We start from the raw sequence: 24,264 nt of genomic DNA, 5'->3' as shown, positions 1-24,264 counted from the left end.
GAAATGTTTGACCCAGATTTATTTGTAATAGCCCCAAAGTGAAAACACCCAGATGACCCTCATATAGTTAAACAAAATGTGGTATATCCATACCATGGAATTCTACTCAGCAATAAAACTTTAAAAACCTATTTATACACACAACAATCTTTATGAATCTCCAGATAAGTATATTGAGAGAGAAAAAAAAAAAAATGTCCCAAACATCACATACAGAATGATTCCATGAATATGATTGTCAATAAAATTTTTAAAAATTACACTAATGAAGAACAGATCATTAGTTGCCAGAAGTCAAGGATGGGGAGACGAACGACAGCGACCTGCCTATAACAGGGAAACGAGAGGGATTCTTGTGGCGATTGAAATGTTCTCTATCTTGACTGTATAAATATTAATATCCTGCTTGAGATAGTGCTCCATAGATTTCAAGATGTTAAAACTGGGTAAAAGTAAGTAAAAGGTACATGGATCCCTTCATATTAATTCTTGTAACTGCAAATGAATGTACACTGACCTCAAAATAGAAAGTTAAGTTAATTTTGTTCATAGTCTTGATATAGAATTGGGATTAGTTGGCTATGGGAGGAAAACACCTATTAATTAAAACTTATTTTAAATAATAGGTTTTTAGGGAAAAAAACCTGCCTCCTGTAATAATCTACGAGTCCAAGCATCCTGCTGAGAAAAACTGGGAAAGCTGGAAATATATGAAAGATATCCCTTTGAGGTATTACAAGTTTAAGGGGGCAAGAATTAAAGGTTCACAATCTCAGGAGGAAGAAAGCCCAAGTGGTGAGATCTAACTTTGGTATCATCTTCGCCACAAAGTATTTGTTAATTGAAAGATCTGAATGAGCACTCAAGATGCTAAGCACAAAATTGAAGCTGAGAAACTAAGCAACTGAGCATCTTCCAGTACTACCTCCATCACAGGCAGCACAAATTCAGCTCAGAGCCCACAAAGCAGAGGGCTAATTATTTTTTTTTAAATTTTAGGTTCTTTTGACATACTAGAGGGGCTATGTACTAAATGTCTATGTGAACAAGAAATACAATATAACTTGAAATCCAGCCTCAAAAGTTCTCAATGTCAGAAAGGGCATTCCACCAGGTTACTGCCTCTCAATAGCAAAAGAAATGGTCCCTGGAGGAAGATAAAATCACCCAGAGCCTGCAATTATCCCTATACTACATCAAATAGAAAATCCAGCATGCAATAAAAAAGAACTATACATGCAAAACATGAATGGAAAGGATTAGCATCAGGCCTTTAATCTGTTTTCTCCATTTACTGGGAATGCTTGGAACACAAAGAACTATGACTTGGTTACACCTTGCAACATAAAGCAACAATGTGATACCAGTGCATACCTATTAGAAGGGCTACAGTTAAAAGTTCTGACCATGACAAACAATGGCAAAGACGTTGAGCACCTGTGACACTCATATTGCCGGTAAGCTGTAAAATGGTATAATGTTGCAAACTACCTTGTCATACTGTAAAATAACTTAAAGAAACCCTAATCATGCGATCCAGTCATCCATTTCTGGAAGTTTACTTTTTTTTAAGAAAATGAAAGTATATGTCCATAGAAAGACTTACACAAGAAGGTGCATAGCATGGGGAAAATGTGGAGTGTTTGGGCAGAACCAGCAGAGAGGGAAGACATATATGCACAAGAAAACTTGGAAAAGAATGTGAGATGGATAGTTACATTATCTTGATTATGGTGACTGTTTCACAAATATATAATATCTCAAAACATATATTGTTCATTTAAAGGTTGTGCAGTTTTTTAAGTCAATTATACCTCAATAAAGCTATTACGAAGTATGAGTTGCACCAAAATATGTTTACATGAAAATAAATAGCATTACTCACACAAGTGGAAATACTGAAAATTTAAGATATAACAGCTCACCTCAAGAAATTGAAAACTGTGTAATTTACTAGTAAAAATAATTGAAGACACGAACCAATAAAATTAAGATTGGTGAATGAAATTTGAATGATTGCAAAGAGAAGATTGACGAATCCCAAATTTTTATTGAACTGAAAAGAAAATTGACAGATCCCTTGCACAAATTATGGAGAAAAATAAAAGAAACCCATTACCAGAACCAGAAATGTAGACTGAATCATCACTACCAATCCTGTAGACAAACACATAATACTACAAATTGATATTTATATAAATTTTATGCTAACAAATTTTTAAGTATATGGAATGATAAATAATTTTAAAAGGTTGGGAAATCTCAATAGCCCTTCAATTATTAAATAAATTGTGTCTATAATGAATATCCTTTTAATGAATGAATTCCAAGTCCTAGTGCCTGAATTCCTGAACTTTTCCATATAATGAGAAAGAAATAACGCCAATCTTGTACAAACTCTTCCACAGAATCGAAAAACAATCCCCCAAATGTTCTAGGAGACCCTTATAAACTTTACATCAAATTGAAGAGGATAGTATAAGAAAGTAAAATCATAGGTTTATATCCTGCATGACCAAACACAGAAAACAAGAACTTATGTTGGATAAACAAAATCAAAGATGCATCAATTATAAAACGCAATGAACAAATTGAAGTTAATCCCAGAATGAATTCTTCTTGGTTTAACATTTTGAAATCAAACCACTTAAAAAAAAAGAAAGAAAAAATTAATGTACTATTACAATGGGTCTAAATCATTTGACATAATTTGCCACACTTATGATTAAAAACTAAAACTCAGAACACTGCAACAAATATCATACTTAGTGAAAAAATATTCAAAACTTCCCCCTGAAATCAGAAAAGATACAACAATATCTCCTGTCCCCTGTTCTATTCAACATTTTATGGAGGTCCTAGTCAGGGCCATAATGCAAGAAAAAATGTAAAAGACCAGAAATTAAAAAGGAAGATATGCAAACATCATTATTCCCAGATGACATGTTTGTTTCCAGACTATCTAAAAGCAATCTGTAGAAAAATGCATTAGAATTAATAAGTGTTAGCAAGACTGATGGACACTAAAGTAATAATCTGGTTATTGTGGCTGTAGAATTCATTCCCCCAAACTTAGCTGTTTAGTATACTCATTATTTACTGTTTGTGTTTCCTAACAAACTGTACCTCAATAAAAGTACTTGCAATATATGGCTCATACCTTGTGCATGTTAAAAACTGAAGAATAATTTATTACATCTATGAAATATTTAACTTGAAATAATTATGTATAATGATAACAGAGAAAAAGCACTCTTCAGGAAGATCATTTCCTGTTCTGCACTAACTCAAAAAAGAAGAAAGAAAAGCATATGCCAACTTTTTTCTATTTCTTTCATTTTTCATTTATTAATTACACATACATCGTATGCTCATTGAACACTCTCCAAAATGCAGATCTACATTCCATTCACAAGTAACCATGAGCAGCAGTGAATTGTGTGTATTAATAGATCTACACACACATATGTATTCACATTAATAGTATATTTACAGATTGGAAAGTAAATTACAATTTGCTTACCTTTATAATAATATATCCTGGAAGTTTTTTCCATAAGTCTACCTCTAGATTGGTTGAAAAACCTACATAGTATTCATGGTACAGACAAAGCATAATTTACTCAGAAATAACAGTTTTGCCATATTCGGACGCATAATTTAATGTACATTTGTGAATAATTGTGTCAGATGTGGTATTAGGACGTGAATTACTTTATAGAACTTTAAGTAAAAAAAAAGCCAAATGAATTTCAAATAGCCAGTTCTATTTTATACCACTTTGATAACTTCGTATCAAGATATTATAGAGTCTTGCTATGAATAACTTGAACTAAGTATTAAGCATATTTAAGAGATTAATTGCCAATTTATACTTAGCTTGTGTATACATCAGTACTTAGATGCAATGTTAAGTCCATTTGTTAACCTATCATTATAATTATTTTAAATACCAAAACTATTACATATTAAGCCTATCAAATTGTTACACATATCCTCTCATCACTGGCCTGTGTTCTATCTGTCCATAGGAAGTATATGTCCATACTGACAGATTCGGCTTGCTACTCATAGATTCTGATATTTGCTACATTTCTATGAATCGCTTCTGATATGGTTTTGCCAAAGTTTAATGTTACCGAATGCTGTAGAATAGCCTTAGACATAAAATATTTTGCAATACAAGTGTCACTTCCTTATTCTCCCTCGAGGGGTTTTCGCATTTCTCATTCAATTTCTCATCCAAGTCACAAGTAATACCAGATCAGCAATAATAAGAACAAACCATTGGATGTTTTATGTGGAAATGTGCTTAATTTATTTCAAGTTGTGCACATGCAGATACCTTTACGTATTGAAGATAAAATTAAATGTTTGCTTTTTGGCTTTTTTTATTTTTCATACCAGCTATATGTTCTGCTTTTCCTTTGCTTTATTGTTACTGTCCAATAAATTATCCTTTTATTTACACATATGGAATAATCTGCATTCACATAGAATATATAGAAGTTTTTGAAGTCTTAGTAAACTATATATTTGACACCTATGTGAAATATAAGTAATATTAATGAAATAAGCAAATGTATACCCACGAAACACTTCAGAGAAATAGATATAAGTTACCAACCCATGAACAATGATTTAAATGACAGCTGCCTTCTTAGCAGGATCCATGGAGAACAAGAAAAATGGCATGCAATCTTTCCAATGCTTAGGGACAAGGTAAAATTTCAAACCCAGAACCATGACAGCAGTACCCTAGCCACAAACACAACCAGAGGTAAAGGATGAATACCTTTTTGGTAAGAAGCTTAAAGATAAAAACTGTGACAAAACAGTGTCTTACACTGACCAGACGAGGAACCCAAAAAAGCCAAGCTAGAAAATGACAACATGGGGGAAAATCCGTGAAAGGATATCAGAAGCCGTACTGTGCAGTAGAAACAGACTTCATAAAATTAGTCCAGTTATGTCACCAAACAAACACCAGACAAATGACAGCACCAAGCCAGGTGGGGGATAAATCCCCATAATTCCTACCTTATATTATCTAACATGTCCACTTCTTAACAACAACAAAAATTATGAGACATTGAAAGAAACGGGAAAGTGTGACACATATACAGGACAAAAGGCAAACAACAGACACTGCCTTTGAAGGGACCCAGATGTTGGACTAGCAGACAGATGTTACAACAGCTATTATGAATATGTTCAGAGAACAAAAGAAAATCATGTTTTAAAATTTAAACACATACAGTAAGAACAATGACTCATTAAGTACAGATTAATAAACACATCGAAATACTTTTTAAATTTTTTTCCTTTAATTTTATTTTGTCTATATACAATGTGGTTGATTATTGTGGCCAATTACCAAAACCTCTCGCCCTCCTCCCTCTGCCCCCTCCCACCCAACAATGTCCTTTTTGTTTGCTTGTCAGAAATACTTTTTTTAAAAAGCACTAAATTGAAATTCTGAAGCAGAAAACTATGATAAACAAAATGAAAAATCCACTAGATGACTACAAAAGTAAATTTGAGATGACAGTAGAAAAATCACCAAACTTAAAGATAAATCAATAGGAATCATGCAGTTGGAAAAACAAACGGGAAAAGGAATGAAGAAACATGAACAGAGCCTCAGATAAATTCTCGATGCAATCAAGAATACCAATATACACATAACTAAGAACCAGAAAGAGGCAAGAGAGAACAGGATAGAAAATATATTCGAAGAAATAATAACTAAAAACCTCCCAGATTTTATAAAAAACACTAAACTATACACCTAAAAACCGAATGAACTTCCAAGAAGTTAAATTTAAGGAGATTCACATCAAGAGATATCACAGTCAAAATGCTGAAAGCCAAAATGAAGAGAAAATATTGAAAGCAGGAAGACAGAAGTAAATCAGCACATAGAAGTGGTCATGGATAAAACCAGCAGATTATTTTTCATCAGAAACGCTGCCAGAATGCACTGGCATGACATATTCAAAGTGCTGAAAGAAAAAAGAAACTGTCAACCAAGATGCCTGTTTCTAGCAAGGCCATCTTTCAAAATGAAGGAAAAATTAAAACTTTCTCAGATAAATAAAAACAAAGAATTTGTTGTTAATATTTGGCAATGTAAGAAATGTTAAATGAAGTTCTTCAGCAGGAGAGGAGTGACACTAGATGGCAGGTAGAATCTGTATGGAAAAAAATTAAGATCTCCAGTAATAGTAATTGGGTAGATAATGATTAAACAAAGCATAGTGACTTACTGAGGTTCCTTTCTACTCATAACTGACTTAAAGGACAATTGCACAAAACAATATCAATAAAACTGTATTTTGGTCATATAGCGTATATCAATGTAATATATTTGACAATAAGCACATGATAAAGGGGTTTGTGAATGAAACTATATAAGAGTAAGAAATTAAGACCAGATGGTAACACAAATTCACAGAAAACAAATGAAAAAATTCAGAAGTAGTACATAAGTTTAATACAAAACGAAATGAACTCTACAAATATAATTCACTCTCCTTTCTTCTACCTTCTTCAATGGACATTAGATTGTATACAGCAATAAACATAAATGTATTTTGGGGTGTGTAACATACAAAAACATATGCATAAAATAATAGCACAAAAATGAGGGAGTTTAATGGTAGTAAATATTCTGTATCCTACTGGATAGATGTATAGAATGCATGTATAGCCTAATTTCGTGTAAATCTGAGAAGTGGTGGACTAATGTGTACAAAACTATGCTCTCTGTCCTAAGTGAATCATTGGGCAGTACATGCATGTATTGAATCAACACACTGGACCCCACAAATATGTAAAACTAAATGTTCAAATTTAAAAAATAGTGTACATCCAAACTAGATTCTGATAAAATTTATACTGTAAATCACAGAGAAACCATTAAGAAAATAACCCAAAAGTCTGATCATAATTATTAAAGAAATTAAAATGGTACACACAAAAGTCTACTTAATAAAAGGAAGTAAATGCGGAGTACAAGGAAAAAATAGTCATAAGTCATATAGAAAACAAAACCAAAATAAAGTGAGACATAAATCCAACCATATCAAGCACAATATTAAATGTGAAAGGATTAAGCAATCCCAGCAAAGGAAAAGATTGTCAGACTAAATAAAAGAACATATAACTCTATGCTGTCTACATGGGACACATTATATTCAAAGTTGCAAATATGCTGAAAGTAAAAGAATGGAAGAAGCACCATACAATGCACAACTGTGAGAAAGCTGGAGTGGTAGAACAGAACATGTAGGCACAAAATCAGGCAAAAAATCAACAATTATATGCAAGATGTGAACAACATCATAAAACAAGAAGGCCCAAAAGACACCTGTATAATACTCCATCCAACAATTGCAGAATACACATCCTTTGCATGTGTACATGGAACATTTCCAGCGTAGACCTCATACTAGGTCGTAGAACAAACCTCAACACAGTAAAAGTACCGAAGTGCAACCAAGTTTGTTCTCTAGCACAACACACAGAAATTACAAATCAACAACAGACAGAAATTTGGAAAATTCTTAACATGTAATAATTAAACCATATTGTACCACATAAAAATATGTCAAAAAGAATTCAAATGAAAAATTACAACATTAAAAAGACAACTAATTTTGCTAAGCAAAAATGTGAAGTAATATTTCATATATAAAATATAATTTATAAAATTCATTGGAATGTTAGATTCAGATCTACACATTTAACTGAATATTCAATTTTCTCATTTAAAATATTAATGGAAAATTTCCACAAGATATTTGAATATAATATAGGACAAAAAGACCACAAAGAAAAGGGGGGATAAATGGAATTTCCCTGTTAGGAGGTTGCATTTACATAAAGTGCTACTTTCTTAACTCTAAGTAGATCAAGATAAGTAAAGGATTCATTTGCCAAACTTTATTGCAACCAATAAACATAAATCACAACACAAAAAGGTATATGTAACAATTTGGTTACTAATGTAGCCTAATAATTACCATAAAACTTATATCCTATAATATATTCCAAATTTACTTCTCTGCTTTACACTATGCTATACCTCAATAATGTACCCCCACCACATGATCCATACCTGGCACATGTTGGCAACTGGAGAAACATTTAGGCAATCAATGAAAAATTTAAGTGCAGTACATTAAGCAAAAAAAGACAGAAGAGATCCACTCCTCAGAAGACTACCTGCCTTTAAAGAAAATTTATCTTATTGTTATAAAGATTAGGTTGATTTGGTATGAGAGCAAAAACAACTAAATTTCTACCATGCTAACCATTCTCTTGAGAAAAACTAGGAAAACTTGAAGACATTGAAGGCACTACAAACCCAAGGAAGCAATCATTTGAAGAGACCAGTTCTCAGAAGAGAAGCCCAAGGGATGACATCTAATTTTGGTAACTCTTTTTTTCCTTCAAATATATGCTAACTCAAAGGAGGTGATTAAGAACCCAACATGCTATGCAAAAAGTTGTAGTTTAGAAACTAAATAGCCGAGCAGAGATTCCAGCAGTCTCAAAAGTTCAGCTCAGGGGACACAAGTTGAGCTAATGGTGAACTAAAGAGAAAGGTTCTGGAAGACAACCCAAGGGGTCATTTGGCATCCCTCAGTGACTATGCCATAAATGTAATACCAACCAGAAATAGAAAACACCTCACAAAACCTGAGATATAGATTCAAAAGAACTAATTCCCTGAGATGAACTATGAGATGAACTTTCTGCATGCTAACTGCCTCTCAGAAGCAAAAGTTTCCCAATGTTTATCGCAGCACTCTTTACAATAGCCAAGAGTTGGAACCAGCCCAAATGCCCATCATCGGATGAGTGGATACGGAAAATGTGGTACATCTACACAATGGAATACTACTCAACTATAAAAACGAATGAAATACTGCCATTTGCAACAACATGGATTGTCCTTGAGAGAATTATATTAAGTGAAACAAGTCAGGCACAGAAAGAGAAATACCACATGTTCTCACTTATTGGTGGGAGCTAAAAATTAATATATAAATTCACACACACACACACACACACACACAGAAACCGGGGGGGGGGGAAGAAGATATAACAACTACAATTATTTGAAGTTGATACGACAAGCAAACAGAAAGGACATTGTTGGGGGGGAGGGGGGGTTAGAGAAGGGAGGGAAGTTTTGGTGATGGGGAGCAATAATCAGCCACAATGTATATCGACAAAATAAAATTAAAAAAAAAAAAGAAAAAGAAAAAAAAAATTAGCAAAAGCAAATGCTCAGTAAAAGAAGAAAAATCAATTCAGAGTTCTGATTATTTCTATTGTATTTCACACAAAAAATAAAGCGTACAATTAAAAAAATACATACATGCAAAAGTGTAAATGTGGGGAAAGGATTAGCATAAGATTGTCATCCATTTTCTCCATTTATTGGGGATAACTGTGACAGAAAAAATAATGACTCATGTACACCCGTACAATTTAGAGTGACAGCGAGATATCACTGCACACCTATTAGAGGAGCTATAATTAAAAACACTGACCATAAATATCTGTGAAATAACATCTCATATGACTCAGCCATTCCACTTCTTGAAGTTTATCCAAGAAAAAATGCAATTACACACCCATCAAAAGACTCATACAGGAATGTGCATAGCGTGGCAAAGTAGGGAGGGCTTGGGCAGAATTACGAGGGGAAAATCCAAAAGTACACTAGGAAGTCTGGGGAGCGGGATAAATATGCTCATCTTCTTAAATGTGGTGATGGTTTCTCTCTCTCACACACACCAAAATATATAGTGTTTATTTTCAATGGTGCAGTTTATTTAAAATCAATCATACTTCAATTAAGCTGTTAAAAATTGCGTGGTATATACCAAAATACATGTCTAATGGAAAATTTAGAGCATTAATGTAAAAGGTGAAATCCTGAAAGTTTAAGATTTAAAAATAATTTTCATAAAATTAAAAAATAAATCAGTAATTTAAAGCATGAAAAATTAAAGTTAACATCAGTTAATGAAACCAGAAACAAACAAAAAAAGGCAAATGCAAGAGCTGTCATTTTTTGTGAAACGATAAAAAGGTGATAAATCCCTGGCAACACTGATCAAGGGAATACAAAAGAAGACGCACATGATCAACAGCAGGAAGGTGGACGGGATCATCATGAGGATACTGAACACACGTGCATCACGTTATGAGCAAATTTGTGCCGATAAATTTAAAATCCATGAAATGAATTCAAAAAATATTTAAACTAGGAAATCTCAAGCATTCTTTATTCAATAAACTGCATCTTTATAGAGAAACTTTCCTATAAATGAATTCCATCTCTTGGAGCCTGAATTCCTGAGTTTTCCCATGTAATTGAGAATTAAATAACAGCCAATACTGCACAAACTCTTACTAGGAGAGAAACAGCAAAAACTGTCCAAAATCTTTTACAGGTCCTCGATAAAATTGATACCAAACTGATAAAGATATCACATGAAAAAATCAAATTCTGGATGCCTCATAACAACCATAAATTTAACTGGAACTAAAAGTTTACGTTTAACAAACAGAATTCGAAGACACTACAACTTCAATGCACCCCGAACAAGTTGGATTTAATACAGGAAGGCTGTTCTTGTTGGTTTCACACTTTCAAATCAAACATCTTTGACAAACAAAATCAGGTCACTCTGACAGCAGATACAGAAAAGCCGTTCGAAATAATTTACCACCTACATATGAGGGGTTTTCTTCCTAAAAAAGGACCCACCCAAATCTAGAAAACTACAGCAAATATAATGAGTGGTGAATGACTGAAAAACTTCTCCTTCATATCAAAATAGAGACAAGGATGCCTACTACCTCCAGTTCTATTTAGTCAGGGAAATAATGCAAGAAAAAAAGAAAAAAAAGCATGATGATTGGAAAAAATGAAACGAACCCAGCCATTATCATCCACACAATTATGCCTTCAGAGAATGTAAAAGCAACCTGTAGATAATGTAGTAGAATTAATAAGTGAATTTATAAGGATTGATGCATACCACACAGTTAAATATAAACACATTTTTCAGACAGTAGCAATTCTTAATACACTTTTCATACACATTATAAAACAGGAGAATAACCACCCTGCACAAGGTTATATTTTTAAGATTTTTTCGATATGCTTATCAGATAAAATTTGAGTCACCATAACTCTAAAGATTTCTATCATCTTTTCTGATATCATGAAAATAGAGGCCCTAACATATACAATAAACTTTTACAGAACACTTGACATTTAATACAAGGGGAACAATGAAAAGATCATTCTTTGTGCAAATTTTCCTACAGTCTTTTGTTTAATGATCTCACTGACTACTTAGACATCGGCTTCTTTAAAGTGAATCATAACTTTTTTTCTTATTTCTTAAACTTTTGTTTTCTTTTTTCTTTCCTTTCTATTTTCTAGTTCTATATTTGAGCATGAATTCTTAACTGTTTCTGTACTACATTAAAAGGAAAAGAAAAAAGGCAAAGGGTAGTTCCTTATAAAACAAGCACTAGGTACATGCAATCGTGACTATTTCCTTAATTTTATTTTACTACTTAAATTTGGTCAATGTTCAGTAAAATTTTCAAAAAAGGCAGATGTATCTTTCCTCTCAGAAGTAACGATGATGATCAGTGAAGAGTCTCCCAGAACAGATATTCACGTATGTTTGTATTTACATAAAGATTATATTTATACACGTGTGCACGCATGCAAAATTACAATTTGCTTTCTTTTTTTTATTGGCAAAATATACTGACGACATCCTCTGAAACTATATAAACTCTACCTGATTCGTCATATACCCACAAAATATTCATGGAATGAAAACGATGTATTAAAAAATCACTTTTGTTAGTTTTGTAACCATACACTTCTGCCCATTTGTAACTAGGTGTGTTCCATAGTCTTAAAAGGCAATATTTTCTTTACGTAGGTGAAAAAATACTTTGCTAAGACTAAATTAATTTCAAAAACCACAGTACCATTTTATACTCCCTCGATTATCTGTTATCGAGGTAAAGAAACATCTTGTAATTTATTTAATTTGTACTAATTATTAAGCATATTTTAAGAGTTAATTAAAATTTATGCTTATTTTCTGTAAATTGAAGTATCTTAGAACTACATTTTTAGTTAATAATTTAAAAATATTTTAAATCCCAAACATTTTATATATTGAACTTGTGCATATACTCTTCTCACTGTCACTTATGTTCTATATTTTTGCCTGTTACTGAATCAACTCCTATGTGTGCTATATTTAATCTATTTCAGACACGGAATATGATTTGACAAAGCAAATATTTTGCTATAGGTAATACAAGTGCCACTTTATTATTCTTTACAAAAAGTTTTCATTCCTTCCCACGCATTTCCTCATGCATGTCAATATCAGCAACACATGAGCAATTATAAAAACAACTTTTAGGTTTTTCTTGGGAATGTGCTTAAATTATTTTATTTTGTATATAAGTTGTAGATATTTATATACTTAAATAAAAATTAGATGTTTCTCCATGGGAGCTTTTCCTTTCCTTTGCTGTGTTTTGTAGTGATTGTCAGTCAAAATATGTTTTCTTTTCATTTACATAAATGGAATCCTCAGATTGACACCATAGGTATTGGAATATTTGATTTTTTTTTAATTAAACTATATGTTAGGCATCTATATGAAATATACAGAATATCAGTGAAGTGAGCAAATGTATACCAAGTGAAAACGTCTGAGAAATAAAGATACATTACCTATCCCAGAGGGACGATTGGAAAGACGGCGTCCTTCTAGACAGAATCCATGCAGAACCGGAGAAAACCGAGCAGAATCTTCCCAGTGCTGAAAGAAAAAATAAAACAGTCAGCACAGAATTCTACATGAGGCAACATTATCCTTTCAAACTGAGAGTTAAATAGGACATGGCCACATAATCAAACCTGAGACAATCTGTGGCGGGACAACCTGTACTTTGCGTTGTTACCTGAAGTCCTTCTGGCTGCTGGAAGTGACCCGTGATGTAAATGAGAATCTCGGGAATCCGTGAAGAGCACCCGGCGCGAGGGCCACGACGGCGCCCTCCGCTGGTGGCAGTTGGTAATGGCGGGTGATAGAATTTCAGCCCAGGAATTTGTGTAATGTCACAACTGCCCGCATTGTATGGGTGACCAGAGGCACTAAGCTTTCTCCAGAGTCCAGACAAGGGGCCATAAACCCTACTCTTGAAAGAAGGACGTGGCATAGAATGGGTGGGCGTGTTTTTAAAATGTGTCAAATAAAAATCCAATGAAGGAATTTAAATTGAAGAATAAAATTTTCGGTGATCCCAAAAGTAGACATGGAAGGTGGAATAGAGAAAAAAAAAGTGATGAAAATAAATAAAAAAATAAAAGACTGGCAAAATGGCCAACTTTAAATCAAACAATATTAATATAAACATGAATTTTTTAAAAGTCTAAACATTCCATTTAAAATGCAGAGTTTTTCAGATTAAGAAGAAATAAGTCCCAATTATATGCTAAATGAGAGGCAATTACAAGGAAAGGCACAGTAAGGTTGAAAGTAACAGTACAGATGATGATATACCACGTAAAATTAAGCATAAGACAACCGGAACTGGTAGAGTAATGCCAAACAAAGTAGACTTTCCGGAAAGGAAAGTACTAGAAGTAGAGAACACTGTCTTATGATTAAAGAATCCATTTATGAAAAATGGAAGAAACACATTATTTACAAAAGAAATATCACTACAGAATCTGGAAACAGACAAAATATAAGCATTTACATGCCAATAAATTTGAAATTCTATGAAATGTAGAACTCCAAGTAAACCCACCTTAATGAAAAACAAAACTGAGAAGGTCTGCATAGTCTTAAGTTTGTTAAATAAATTACACTTATGATGGAAAACCTTCCTCAAGTGAGTCCCGAGCTCTGGTCATGGAATTGGTGAATTTTCCCCTGCAGTTGAGAAATACATGACACTCATCTTACACAAGACACTGCAGAGAATAGAAACAGCAGGCATCGCCTCCAAATCTTTTATCTTTACACTGAACTGACTACATAAAATGAAAATGATAGGGTTATATCTTTCATGACCAAATGAAACAAAAAAGTTAGTTTAACAAACTGAATCCAAAGTTATATCAAGTCTGATACACCATGAAAACCTTAGATTTTATCCCAGAATTGATTCTTGTTGGATTAACACTTTGAAATCAAATGACTTCCATAAAACAAAGAGATATATAATAATGCTATGATTATTACAATAGATGCAAAACATTGACACAACTTATCTCCCACTTAGGATGAGGAAAAAACCATAAAGCTGCAGCAAGTATCATAATCAGTGATGAAATAGGCACATCTTCTCTGTGATCAGGAATGAGAAAAGGATTCCTACTATCATCAGTTCTACTCAATATTTATTTAGGGCAATAATACAAGAAAAAGAAAAAGAAATACATAAGGATTGGAAAGGAAGAAATGAAACTGCCCTTATTCACATATTGAATGTGTATATTTCTAGAGTAACGTCAATCTATATGTTACATATTAGAATTAATGAGTGAATATATAGCAACATTACTGGTTACCTGGTTAAAAACAGATTTTAACTGCAATTCCTAATACCAGCAACAAAAAATTAAATTAATTTTCTTAAAAATACCATTTACAACTGCATTAAAGTTTGTCAAACTCCTCAGTAAAATTTTAATGAAAGCTGGGCAAGATCATCACATAGCAAACCACAGGAAATTATTGAGAGGAATTCATGGAGATATGAATAACTGGAATGGTGAGCAATATTTACTAATGGAAGATTTGGGTTTTTCAGGGCAATCAATTCTTCCCACATTTTTTTTGTTCATTTTTTATTTTTATTTCTTTATTTTTTAAAATTTCATTTTATTTTATCAATACACAATGTGATTGTTTTTTGTGTCCCTTTTCCGAATCCTCCCTTCATCTTCCCACTTCTGCTCCCTCCCATCAACCTCATATCTAATCTCTTATCTTAACAATTTCAAGGAATTGGGATTTTTGTGTCTTCTTCCCTACACCCCCATTAGATTGTGTATTTATTTATATATTTTTCGCTTCCACAAATAAGTGAGAACATGTGGTATTTCTTTTTCTGTGCCTGACTTGTTTCTCTTTATATAATTTTCTCTAATTCCATCCATGCTGTTGAGAATGGCAGTCTTTCACTCTATTTTTACAGCAGAGTAGCATTCCATTGTGTAGATATACCACTTTTTCCATATCCATCATCTGATGATGGACATTTGAGCTGGTTCCAACTCTTGGCTATTGTAAATAGTGCTACAATGAACACTGGAGTACAGGGATGCCTTCGACATGATGATTTCCATTCCTCTGGGAATATTCTCAGCAGTGGGACAGCTGGGTCATATGGTAGATCTATCTGCAATTGATTGAGGAACCTCCATACCATTTTCTGTAGAGGCTGCACCATTTTGCATTCCCAACAAGAATGTATGAGAGTCCCTTTTTCTCCGTCACCTTGCCAGCATTTATCATTCACAGTCTTTTGGATATTAGCCATCCTAATGGGGTGAGATGGTATCTCAGTGAGGTTTTGATTTGCATTTCCCAAATGCTGCGTGATGTTGAGCATCTTTTCATGTGTCTATTGGCCACTCATATATCTTCCTATGAGAAAGGCCTATTTAGCTCCTTTGCCCATTTTTTAATTGAGTTACTTGTTTTTTTGCTGTAACGTTGTTTGAGGTCCTTGTATATTCTGAATATTAATCCTCTGTCAGATGTATATTTTGCAAATATTTTCTCCCACTCTGTTGTTTGGCTTTTCGCACTGTTAATTGTTTATTTTACAGAGCAGAAGCTTTTTAGTTTGATATAATCTCATTTGTTTATTTTTCCTTTGGTCACCCATCCTTTTGGGGTTATATTCATGAAGTCTGTACCTTGTCCTGCTTCCTGGAGTGTTTCCCCTCTGTTTTCTTTAAGAAGTTTTATTGTTTCAGGGTGTATATTTAATTCTTTAATCCATTTTGAGTTGATTTTTCTATATGGTATGATGTATGGGTCTAGTTTCATTCTCCTGCATATGGATATCCAGTTACCCAAGCACCATTTGCTGAAGAGGCAGTCTCTTCGCCAGTGTATAGACTTGGTGCCTTTGTCAAAGATCAGATGGCTGTAGGTGTATGGGTTGATTTCTGGATTCTCTATTCTATTCCATTGATCCGTGTGTCTGTTTTCATGCCAGTACCATGCTGTTTGGGTTATTATAGCTTTGTAGTATAGTTTAAAGCCAGGTAGTGTTATGCCTCCAGCTTTAGTTTTTTTGCTCAGAATGGCTTTGGCTATGCATGGTCCCTTGTTATTCCATATAAATGTAAGGATAGTTTTTTTTTTTTTTTTTCCATTTCAGAGTAAAATGTCATTGGAATTTTGATGTCCTCTATTAAGTATTTTATATCTACTTGATTTGTTGTAGAAGCTTCATAGTATTCTTGGTATGGACACAGCATAATTTATCGAAAAATACCTGTTTTGACTTTTTTGTGCCCATATTCTAATGCACATGAGTGAGTAGCTTTGTCAGATACAGTCCTAGAAGGTGAATTACTGTGTCAAACGGCATGTAAATTCATAAACTTTTAAAGAACATGACAAATTACACTCCAAAAGCCCATTACCATTATATCCTCTTTTGATCAGCTGGTATCAAGATTTTAAAAGAATATATTGTTACTTAAATAACTTACACAAGGTATTAAGCATACTTAAGGTAGAAATTGTCCATATATATTTATTATTCATCTACTATTGGATACACACTATTGATCCCATTTTCTATTGTTTCATAATTTAAGTTATGAAACAATATTATTATACATTACAGGTAAAAACATACATATTTACAAATATCTACACCTGACTTTTTTTTTGTTTTATATACTTCCTTGTACCAAACAGATTTTCATACATACTATATGCTGTTTTATATAAATTACTTTGCTTTTACAATACATTGTATTTATTAAAATTATGATAGGTATAAATGTTTTGATATAGTTAATACAGTGTCTTTTCATTATTCTTTATCAGAAGATATTGGCTGTTATACATTATTACATTCATATCAACATTACCACAGGATGGGAAATAATAATAAAAAAGTTCGGCTATTTTATATTTGTGATGAAAATATTTTAATTTGTATATGAACAGTACAGATACATGTATGTATTTTAATAAGAAAACTATTGGTCCTCTTTTGGTTATGGTAGTTTTCATGCAGCTTATCTCTGTTTTTCTTTCTTTTTCTATTGTTGATCAAAAATTAACCTTTTTTACACAAATGGAATCATATTTGTTTACAACATAGCTAGCGAAGATTTGAAATAGTTCATTAGCAAACTATATACTTGGCACCCCTATAAAAAATAAAGTATTTTAATAAATTGAACAAACGTATATCACCAAAACCTTTAATAGATACACTACCTACCTGAAAATGATGACTTAAACGTTGCCTGCGTTGTCCACACAATCCACGGAGATTTGGAAAATAAAACACTATTTTTCATATGCTGAAAGATGACACAGAATTTTAAAACCAGAATTCTATATCCAACAAAATTGTCCTTCCGAACTACAAGTGAAGTAAGTCACATGCAGATAAGCAAAACTGAGAAAATTTGTTGCTAGTCAAACCTTAAGCAATGCTACAGGAATGTATTAGTTTCTTAGGGCTGCCATGATAAAGTCCCACTAACTAGGAGGCTTACAATTAGATGGCATTTAAAAAAAAAAAAAAACAGGAATTTTTTGTCTCATACTTCTGGTGGCTGGAAGTGTGAAATCATGGTGTCTGCAAGGCCACGCTCTGTTTGAAACCTGCAGCAGACTCCTTCCTTGCTTCTTTTGAGTTTCATGGTGTTTGCCAGCGATCTTTGACATTCTTTGGCTTGCAGCTGAATCACCCCAATCCTCCATCTTCACATGTTATCCCCCTGCATGTATCTTCACATAGACTTTCCTCTCTGCATATCTGCATCTGTGTCCAAATTTTCCCTTTTTGCAAAGACACCATTCAAATTGGATTAGGGCTCATCCTAACAACCTTATCTTAACCACATCTTGCAAAGACCCTATTTCCAAATAAGGTCACATTCTGAGGTAATGGGAGGTGTAGGACACTTTTGGGTGACAGAATTCAACAAGTAGCAAGAAAGTTCTTCAGGCTGAAAGGAAATGACACCTGATGGAAACCAAAAACTACAGGACTACAAGAAGGCGAGAAGAACACTGGATGGGGAAAATAAGTGGATAAATATAAAAGACATCTTTTTAAAATTTATTTAAGAGATATTTGCCTCTTTAAAACAAAAATGATAAACGTTGCTACTGATCTAAACTATAAAGCAAGAACTCAAAGGAAAGAGGAAATAAATAGAATTGTAGTGTAGTAAGGGTACATACTCAGGACGTGACACCACCTAATTCTATGACGATGAGGAAAGTAAAGAATTTAATATCATTCAGTCCCTGAGGAATCACTAAACACACCACAAAAATGTATACATAATATTCTAGTTACTATCACAGGATAACAAATTATCACAAAATTTATTTTCTATAATATAATCTATATACAGTTGTCTGTTTTTTCATTAGGCTTTCTAGCTCAACAGTGTAACTATACCATATCATCTGTACTTGGCTCACATTTGAAATTGAAGAAATACTTATGGGAGGAATAAATTAACTACAATGAAAGAAATTAAGCAAATCACTGCCAAAAAAAATGAAAAATTAAAAAGATCCACTGCTTCTTCATAAAGATCATTTGGTAAAAAGAAAAAAAGATGTTGATGTCTGCTTTCAGAAAGATGGAATATTTTCCCTATTTCTTCCCCTAAGTCCAACTTAAATCCCTGGATATTATATACAGTGAACATAAAAAGGTGGAAAAAATAGGGAAGACTGACTAGGATCCTCAAAACTCAGGAAACAACGTGGTGTTTCCACAGTCTTTTGTTTTGTCTTGTTTTTGCCTCATAAATCCAAGACCTGGAGCATAAAAATCCAACAACTCGAAAACACCGAAACGTGCTAATAAAAGCCTTTAAAGCCTGTTCTCTCTAAACCAAGGACTAGGAAAGTCACAGATAAAAGAGACAGAAAGCTTGTAGACAGTAAGTGCTCTATGCCAGACAAACACCATCGTCATCCACACCAGCAGAGACTCTGTAGTGAACCTAGACCCGGTGAGGACCAGGCTCCAAAGAGTCACCCTTAAATGTCTCTCCCCATGCTAATTAATTTTTCCATTTACTGGACACGCATGGGAAAGAAAGAACTATGACTTGATTACACCTATGCAATTTAGATAAATGGTGAGATACCACCACACACTTATTAGATGAGACACAGTAAAAAACAATGGCCATTACAAGTGCTGATAAGAGTACAGAGAAATTGAGACTGTTGGTAGGATATAAAATGGTACAACCACTTTGCAAAAGTCTTTGACATATTCTGATATAACATAAAGGTTCACCCACCATGTGATCCAGCCATCCTTTTCCTTCATCCCCATCCAAATAAATAAATATATATAAATACATATACATATACATACACAAACACACACACAAACCTGCCTATACAAAACCTTGAACAGTAATGCATACAGCATGGTGTCTGAAGTCATGATCTTATCCATATAACAGTAAAAGAAATAACATCATATTTGCACAAGGCTTTCCACGTAAAAGAAACTGTAAAAGTGCTACCCACAAATGCATTGTGAGAACCATATCAACTTTACGTCAAAATGATAAGAAAAATGAAATTCAATGGTGTGCATCCATCAAATCCCTAGCACTTCCCAACACCCAATCACTCCTCTCCCAAAACACAACTTATGTTTGACAAACAGTACCCAAGGGTACTTCCACTATTCATGTACCATAATCATTATGGGTATATCCAAGAATACATTCAAATCAGATAAAAATTTTGGTATCAGACAACTATAACACACAAAGGGCAACATTATGTCACTGTCACTATCACAGTAGAGAAACAATATGGCCAAATTTAGCATCCAATCACAGAAAACACACAACACAAAAACTGCAGCAAATAAACTTAGTCGTGAAATATTGAAACTTCTCCCTGAGGTCACACAGTGGAATCAATCGGTAAATTTAGCAAGACTGTCTGATTAAATAAAGTTAAATATTAGCTCATATTTCCAAGAGCAGCAATTGTTACTAACCTGTTTTTACACATCATAGGAAATGGTAGAAAACCCTACACTACAAGGTCACATTTTTATTGCTTTTTCCGAACAAAACTTGACAGGGTTTTAACCCTTATTATTGTTGTCATTTTTTCTGCTATCGTGGTAACTGAGACCCTGAAATATGAGAAAGTTTACTATACATTTGACAGTGTATAATTCTAGTGGAACAATAAAAAGATGATTCTTTGTGACCATTTCACAAATGGCCCCTCGTCTCATGATCTTACTGACTGGAAGTTCAACTTTACAATTCAATTAAATTTGTTCTTATTTTTATTATTTTTCCCTTCTAACTCCTTTTTTTCCTTTTCTGAATCCTCTAACTTTTGCCTAACTTCCTATCTCATTCTGTACTACATTAACATAACAAAGCAAAGTTCAGGTTTTTAAAAAATTAGGAAATGTCATCACCATGGTGCTTTTATATATGTTATTATATATATAGTTTATTATGTATATAAGTATGACATCTGTTCAGTGTAAAAGTTTCAAAACCTGTGATACATAACTGTTTTAGGAAGTAATTATGATTAGCTATAAAGTATGCATATTAAACTGGTGTAAACATATACATATATTTACATGAGTAATATATTTACTAATTGTACACATATCTCTATGTAAATTACAATTTGCTTCCCATATTAGCAACATACCTTGAGAATGTATTTTTGAAAGTACTTAACATACACCTATTTGGTTTTAAAAGCTTCATAGTACTCATAGTATAGACACGGCACAATGTATCAAAAAATAGTTTTGAATTTTGGGGCCCATACTTTATTGCTGTGTCACGTATAGTTCTGGAAGGTGAATTATTATGTATTACTGAAGGTTAATTTATACTAAGGTAATTTATACTAAGTATAGAGCCTAACTAATAGGCAGTTGCCCATTTAAATTTATTTTTGTATATCCTTTGAAGGGTAATACTAATCCCACTTTTAAGAACTCTATCAGTTCATAATTATTTGATTACTGAAATTATTATATATGAAGTCTATATACATTTATATATATACACACATATGAATCATATATAGATAGTATTACATACATTCATAAACCATCATTGCTTTTACTTACGTTTTATATATTGCATTGTACCTAATACTTGTGTATTATATTTATGTAAATAATTTTACACTTAAAACAAATTTTGCCAAAGCACAACAGTACTGTATACTACAAGAAGCAATACTATGTAACTCTAGGTAGAAAATAAAAGGTAAAGAATTCAAACATCAATCCCTTGAGAAACCACTAAAAGTAACACAAAAATATACATTAATATACTAGTTACTATTACTACATAAAAAATTACCACAAAATTTATCTGCTATTATATATTCCACATTTAATTGTTTGCTTTCCCACAGGGCTCTCTCAATAATAAAAATGCAGCACATAATCCACACCAGAGACACTATGGGAACTGAATGAATATTTATGGGATGAACGAAATAATTAGTTTGAAAGAAATTAAAGAAATGACGGGCAGAAAGAAATCCACTGTTTATTAAGATCATTGTCTAAGAATATTCTTGAATGTCTGTGTGTGAGAAAATGGAGTAGACACACCTTTCCTATTTTTCGCTCTAGGTAACACTAAAAATGTTGATGTTATATATAAAACAAACATGAGAAGGCTTGGACAGGTGGAGATACGATGTGAGATTTGTTAGGGAGCTTATGACCCCATTAAACATCATGATGATATTTTCCGTATTTTTCGATATTTTTCCGTATTTTCCCTATTGCTGTTTGTTTGTTTCTATTTCTTCATTTTGTTTTGGTTTGGTTTAATTTTGCCTTATACATCGCAGATCTGTAGCTGAAGATTCCGGCAACCCAGAAATGCCAGAGTGTGTGACAAAAAAAATAAACAAAAAAACAACAAGGCTTGCTTTCTGAAACAAAGTGCAAGAAAAAGGACAGTCTGACATTACGGAACACTTTTAGACAGTAGCCACATGACTACAGCCAAACTCTATCCTCACCCATGCCTGAAAACTTTTAGACAACAGACACATAATGACAGCCAAACACTATCCTCACGCATGCCAGCAAAGGCCAATTGAGAATCTAGAATTCACACTTTCTGGGCTGTAAGCAGTCACCTCAAACTGCCCCCAATGTTGTCATGGATGTCTCAATAGAGAGCTGGGACATTCACCCTGGAAGGATAAAAATAAAGAGCATGCCACACAACATTCAGTTAATGCATCTGTACCTGGATAGGATAAGGGGAGCCTTGATTACCATTCTCCCTGGGAAATCATAAAGTTCCTCTTCTCTCCTTGCTGGAGTGGTGTCAGAAGCGGCCTGATGGAGATTAATAAGTACTATGGATTGAATGTTTGTGTGTCCCCCAAATTAATATGCTGAAGTCCTAACCCCCAATGTGATGGTATTTGGAGATGGGGCCTCAGGCAGATAAGTTTAGATAAGGGCATGAGGGTGGGGTCCTCATGATGGGATTATTTGTGCTTATAAAAAGTGGCACCAGAAAGTGTGTACTCTCTCTCTCTTTCCTTCTCTTTCTGAAACAGTGAGAAGGCAGTTCTCTGCAAGCCAGGAAGAGAGCCCTCACCAGAATCCAGCCATGGTGGCTCTTAGATCTTGGCTTCCCAGCCTCCAGAACTCTGAGAAGTAAAGTTCTGTTGCGTAAGGCACCTAGTCTACGGTATTTGGTTATGGCTGCCCGAACTGACTAAGAATGACTTTTAAAACAGCTTAAAGGAAGGCAGAAAACGGAAAACAGTGAAAAAAAAAAAAAAAGAGACAACGAAGAGAAAAATAAATAGATGGCAGACTAGAGCAATAACACATTAATAATAACATAAATGTAAATGGTGCACACATAACATTTACAAGACAGACACTGGCACAGTAGATTAAAACAACATTCCTCCACTATTGGATGTCTACAAAAAACACTTTAAATACAATGATAGAGGCAGACTGAAAGTAAAAGATGAGAAAATATGTATCATGCCAATGATAAACAAAAGCCAGCAGAAAATAGCTATCTTAATGTCAGATAACAGAATTCAGAGCAAAGAAAATTCTCAGAAACAAAGAGCATTATATAAGGATTGAAAGTTTAATTCAGTAATTAGACACAGCCATCCTAAGTGCATACACCCTAAATAACCTATCCGCAAAGTATGTGAACTAAACTGATAGACCTAATGGGAGAAATAGAAGAATCTAGAGATTACTGCTCCCCTTTCACAATAATTCATAGAACAACTGGGCAGATTCAGCAATAATACAGAATATCTCCACAACACTGTCAACCAACAGGTTCTAATTGATAATAATTGAACACTTCTCTCAACAGCAGCAAAATTCCGTATTTTTCAAATCTCTACAAAACATACACCAAGAAGGAACATATCCTGGGACAGAAAACAAATCTCAACAAATTTAAAAGAACAGAAATCATACAGAGTTTGTTCTCCCATCACAATCTAAGCAAGCTGAACCCACCGAAACATAAAGGAAAAACTCCAAAACTTTGCAATGTGAACAATATACTTTATACGTAACCCATGAGTCAAAGAGGAATTATCAAGGAAAATCAGAATATCCACTCAAATAGATGCAAACGCAACATTTCAAAATTTAAAACAGAAAACAGAAATAGAAAATGAATAAAGAAAAAATGAAACACTTCTCAATTCATTTAATGAAACCACCTTTACTTTGATAAAAGCAGAGAGAAACATTAGAGAAAAATAAAAAATACAGACTAATATCCCTTGAATATAGACACAAAATCCTTAATGAAATATTAGCAAAAAGAATCCAGCCATATATAAAAATATTATAAACTATGACCAAGCAGCATTAATTCCAGTGACACCAGGTTGAGTCCATATTTGAAAACCA

At 33.3% G+C, this 24,264-nt stretch overlaps 1 long non-coding RNA gene across 2 annotated transcripts in view; it reads right to left on the bottom strand.

The window, feature by feature from the left end:
- LOC134366629 (uncharacterized) overlaps positions 1-24,264 on the bottom strand; it is a 98,901-nt gene that overhangs the window by 32,048 nt on the left and 42,589 nt on the right. For both annotated transcript variants that reach the window (XR_010022351.1, XR_010022350.1), the window contains one exon: positions 12,806-12,893. This is a non-coding gene — a long non-coding RNA (uncharacterized LOC134366629). The remainder of the gene's footprint in view (positions 1-12,805; positions 12,894-24,264) is intronic.

Source organism: Cynocephalus volans, chromosome X, assembly GCF_027409185.1.
Source record: "Cynocephalus volans isolate mCynVol1 chromosome X, mCynVol1.pri, whole genome shotgun sequence".
NCBI lineage: Eukaryota > Metazoa > Chordata > Mammalia > Dermoptera > Cynocephalidae > Cynocephalus > Cynocephalus volans.
The sequence above is the reverse complement of the archived record's forward strand: the minus strand, read 5'-3'. Positions and strand labels throughout refer to the sequence as shown.